Here is a 6050-nt window from a genome sequence, read left to right on the forward strand (position 1 = left end):
AGAATTCACTGTAAGTTAAGATTCTATAGAATTATCTTATTATGATTAAGTGACTGTAGATTTTATAGATTTGATTTCAATCAATTGAAGAGTCTTATTAAACATCTTTTTCATCTCATCTGCTCTACAGATTATAATCTTGCAATTGACATTCTTAATAGTGAGAACTTCATCTACTTGTATCTGTCTGTGAGAGAATTTAATAATCTGATATCTATTTACTTAATAATGATCTGCAAGTTCACTTTCATGATATATATTCAATTCTGTCTGAATTATGAAGATCTTGTTTAACTGCCTTATCAAACCAGATGTAAGAGTATTCTTCACATCTTCTAAGGTCTTGACTGCTGTATTAATTTAATGATATAGTTTTACAATCATCTCTGAAAAGGTTAATTGTGAGAAGATAGTTAATAATTGATCTGCAGATAATGAGATAAAGTAATTGTATACATTATCATCATCATTATATATATTAAGATTCAGAGTATTATTTTAGATTCATGAGTTTTTACTTAACTTGTTTGTAATCTGACAGGCATTTGATGAATTAATATATTTATCACACTTCCGGCCGCGTCAAGGCTCTGTTATGATTTCACACAGCTCATCACTTTCATACAGATGATTTCATTTCATCTGAACTGGTTTTCAACTGCTCTATAACATTATTCAGATATATCATAGAAAGATCTGATTAATAAGTATGAGAACTTCACTTCTATATGAGATCAGCAGATTACTCTTTCTTAATAATAAGATGCTGCTGAGATATCACTTCAGCTATTCTCACTCATGAAATAAGAGAAGAGTATCTACTCATTGTCTATATAGAATAGCTAGATACTGACTTCTTATCAAAGAAGTCAGTGATTCATCTTTTACTTCTACTGAAATATATATAAGAGTTACTGCATATCTTATACAATCTTCTTAGTATACTAAGTATTATATCTGTGATATTCTCATAATAACTCTGTAGTCTATAAGCTCACTATTCAAGCAAGATAGTCAAGCTCACTTATACAGCTTCTTAAAATAATTATCTCTATATAATATCACTGACTAGTCATCACTTCAGTTCTATTATATTACAATTTAAATCACTCAATCTAATTATACATTTGAATTAGTCAAGCTCTAACAGACTGATATAATCTTATACATCTGCACTGAGACTGATCTGATCTCACTCTCTGAAAGAAACACTATATTATTTTCTAGAGTGTGTACATCTCTACTCTAACAGAAATCTGAGATTTCTGAATCTGCTGTATATTTTGATATGAGCTCTTCAACTGCTCTGTTATCACTGCAGTCTCTACACACCTACATCTATTATGAAGATAGAGAGATTAAGATTGAAGATTCACTGAGATATAAGAAAAATATCTTGTCTAAATTTCACAGCTTTATCTGTACTCTTGAACAGAAATTCTGCCTTAATCTAAGCCAGTATAATACTCATAAGATATAAGTAATATACACTGCTAACCTTCTTGAAGGCATCTCTGCAACTACTTGAATTATTAAGAAGAGAGAGCTTGAGCATATCAATACTCTTATGACTTGAGAAGAATTCAAGAACTTTCTACTAAATCAAATCAAAGATCACTGTAACTGCAGCTTTATAACAGTGCAGTGATTCAACTTATTACATTAATAAGATGATGAAAATCCTTCTGATTTCAATACAAGATTTGAAGAATATTAAGAGAAATTAACTGATAATTTGAATCAATTAAAAACACAGCTTTATCTCACAAAGCTGACTTATAAGATGTGAATAATAATATCATAATATCAGAGTTCATTAATCAATCACACTGAGCTTGTCAATCTAACTTTCTGAATCTATTTAAATAATTAATTCTTTAAGAAAAAGATTAATAAGATCTCTTCTAAGTAATTAATAACAGAATCTAAATAGTACTGTGATGACTTTAGTGTAGAGAAAGTAAAGAAGAATTTCAAGTATTTTAATTCTTCACTCACTGCAAAGAAATATTAAAAAAGATTTGATAAAGATCTCTGTTTCAACTGCAGAGCTGATGAACACTATACTAGTAATTGTAAGAAGCTGAAGAAGAGAAGAAACTGAGAAGATATCTTCACAAAGTTAACTTCTCTTCTGATAAATGTATTCACAGAAGATAATGAAGAGAAAGAAATGAAGAATTGATAATTCTCATGTCTCTGAGTTCATGTTACAATCACAATGCATATCTTAAATAAGAAGATATCAGTGAGATGCCTACTTAACTCTGAGACAGATGTTAACTTCATATTCTATTTCTTTTCTTTGATAAAGAGTTGAAAGAAGATAGATTCATCAGATCATGTAAAATTTACTGATGAAATAAAATGTCACTGTTTTAACATAATTCAAGTAAAGTATGTGATCACAGACTCAGAAGAAATCTTCAAGAAGAGCAGTCTACTTCTTCACACAGTTAATATTATAGATGAGAACATCATTCTAGATCTTCTGTGATTGAGAGAAAACAATTCTCTCATTGACTGAGTCACTCAGATGTGACAGTACTGCCTCACTGATAAAGAGACAGTAATAGAGAAATCTGAAGAGTTTCATCAGAAGAATCTTGAGAAAAAGATTGAGTCAATATACTGTATAGCAGATGATTGAGACTTGAGAACAGATGAAAAAGTCATCATTCTCACTGCAAGATTAGCAGCAGTATTCATCATTGAAGATGAACATACATAACATCTCTTTATAGATTTTAAGAATGTCTTTTCAGAAAGAGAAGCAGTGAAGTTTTCTGATACTAAGATATAATATAAAATTTGCCTTGAAGATAGTGTAACAGCATTATACAGATCTCTTTATAACTTGTCTATAAAGAAATTGAATGTTCTGTGCAAATATCTTAAAGAAGCACAATCAAAGAACTGAATACATTTATCAAAGAGTTCAGCAGAGACATCTATACTCTTTATACTCAAGAAGAATGATAGACTACATCTATGTGTAGACTACAGAGATCTCAATAAGATAACAGTTAAGAATCACTATTTATTATCATTGATTGATAAGATGATTGATTGATTATCTAAAGCAAAGATGTTCTCAAAGATTGATATACAGAATATCTATCATAGAATCAGAGTTAATGAAGATAATATTTGAAAAACAGCTTTTTATATCAAGTACAGCAATTTTGAATATCTGGTTTTATCTTTTAATCTTTATAACACTTCAGCCATCTTCCAGACCTATATAAATGAGACACTGCAGGGTCTTGTTGACATCTTCTGTATAGTATACTTGAATAACATTCTAATCTTCTCAAAAACAGAGAAAGAACATGATACCTATGTTCAAGAAGTGTTGAATTGCTTAAGACAGTATTAACTCTATACAAACACTGAAAAATGCTCATTCTACATGCAGAAGATTGATTTCTTAGATTATATTATTGAGATGAATGACATTTCAATAAACAGAAGTCAGATCTCTGTCATTGAGAACTGACTGACATCATAAATATATCACAAGATGCAGATGTTTCTAGAATTTATGAATTTCTACAGACAATTCATCTATGTATATTCACAGATTACTGTCTCTCTTACAGATCTGTTGAAGAGAAGTGTGAAAGACAGAAAAACAGAATCATTTATTCTCACTCAAGACACTGTGCAGGTGTTTGCAGAATTGAAACAAGCTTTCACAGATATTATAATACTGAATCATTTTAACTCTGACTTACTCAATCAGTGTAAGACTGATGCATTCAGAAATGAGATCTGTGAAATCTTTTCACAGTTGATATCAGAGATCTTTCAACATTGAAAGAATCAGAGAATAATCATCTCTGAGAAAACAGACAATGAATTATCTGTGAGAGAAGACTTTTTCACAGAGTCTATAAAACACTGTGAATGAAGATTAGTAATCTTCTTCTTCAAGAAGTTATTACTTATGCAGAGAAGGTATAATACTCATGATCAGAAGATATTAATAATTATCAAATTCTTTAAGATCTGATGATATTATCTTCAGAGTAGTAAGTACTCAGTGCAAGTTCTCACTGATTATGCAAATCTGCATTACTTCTTGATAATAAAGAGCTTAACAGAATATCAAGCCAGATGAGTGAAGCTGCTTTCAGAGTATGATTTCTATATTCAATACTGTTCAGATCAGCTTAATCTCACTGATATACTATTTAGATAATCTGATTATAATATCATTGATGCAGAGAAGAATTCTATAAAAGAATCTCTGTCATCACTGCAGAAGAAGCTGACTGCAGAGAGTTGAGATTCTCTAAAGCTCAGAAACAGTGCTGAAGAGGCAGCTGTATGACTCAGTATAAAAGATGAAAGAGAATCTGAGTCTCTGTGAGAAACTGATACTGAAGATCATGAGCTTCTCATGTCACATCTTACAATTATTGAATTGATAAAGAATAAAACAGTCTACAATCTTTCAACTCAATTACTTTTAAAATTCATTGATAAGTTATAGAAGAAGAACATCTCTACTGCAGCTTAAATTCAGAAGTTGAAGCAGAAAGAGTCTGATTTGAACTTGAAAGAGACAGACTCTGAGCAGAGCAGTGCTGCTAAGAAATCAAGTCACTGATAACTAGAAGAATGTGAACTTCTACTACTGAATAATTCAGTCTTCATCTCTCATAGTAGAGTGATGTATCAGAAGTTATTGAGAATTCATTATAATGATTCTCATGCAGAGCACTTCAGATTAGAGAAGACTGAGAAGCTTTTAAAACATAAATATACTTAAGACAAGCTCTGAGCAGATGTCAAAGAGTATATTAAGACTTATAATATCTATCAAAGAATAAAGATTCTGCAGTATAAGTAATACAGTGAGTTAATATTACTGTCTATTTCAAAGAACTCATGACAGAATCTATTGATAAATTTCATAGTTAATCTGCTGAAGTTAATAAGAGTCAAAGAATATGACTTAATTTTAGTCATTGTTGATTACTTCACAAAGATGATCAGATATATTTCTACTTATAAAAAGATTAAAGCCTCTGAATTGACTGATCTATTTTTAGATATTATTATTCATAATCACAGTACTCTGAAATCATTGATAATAGATTGAAAATTCCTCTTTATCAGTAAATACTGATCAGCTTTTTACTATTATCTTATAATAAGATATCTTCTCAGTATTATATTTCATTCACAGACTAATAATCAGACTGAACACTAGAATCAGACACTAGAATAGTATCTTTAAGTGTTCTATTCATATTATCAGAATGATTAACTCAAATATCTTCTGATCACTGAATTCATATATAATAATACAAAGAATGTAATTTTAAAGATATCTTCTTTCTATACTTATTATAAATATAATTCTTCATTACTCAGTGATATCACAGACAATATTTTAAAGAGAGAAATAGACAGTTAGAATGTTAGATAGATACAGAGAATAAAGTATCTCTCAGTGTTAGAAGTAAAAGTGAGATTGAAACTTTTGAACAAAATTCATGAGAAGATGATGAAAAGCATTCATCATACTTAGAAGTAGTAGATAAAATACTATAATTAAAAATATCTTTCAATGAAGTTCTCAATAGAGAATTAAGTGCTACTTTTAGTAAAGAATATCAAGATAATAAGACTGTATAAGAAGCTCAGTGAGCAGTGACTAGAATCTTTTCTGATAATAAGAGTAATAAGTAAGCAGATATATAAGTTGAAATTATTCACAGAATTGAAATCAATTCATTCTATTTTTCACATTTTCTATTTAAAGCTCTATAAGTAACACTCTGAAGTAGAGTCATCTCAGCTGAATAGTATCAAGATTGAGAATAATACTGAATATCTTATGAAGAAAATATTGAATAAGTAAACACATTACAGTAAGCTTCAATATCTTGTAAAATGAGAAGAATATTTATCATCAGAGAATTCATGAAAACTGCTTGAGCATTTGAAAAATGCTGAGAAAGAGATTGCAAGCTATGAGATGATTAGTAGAGACTGTCTCATTATATATTAGAGATATTGAGTAAGAAATACTGCTT

Source organism: Blastomyces dermatitidis (genome assembly GCF_000003525.1).
Source record: "Blastomyces dermatitidis ER-3 genomic scaffold supercont1.9, whole genome shotgun sequence".
Lineage (NCBI taxonomy): Eukaryota > Fungi > Ascomycota > Eurotiomycetes > Onygenales > Ajellomycetaceae > Blastomyces > Blastomyces dermatitidis.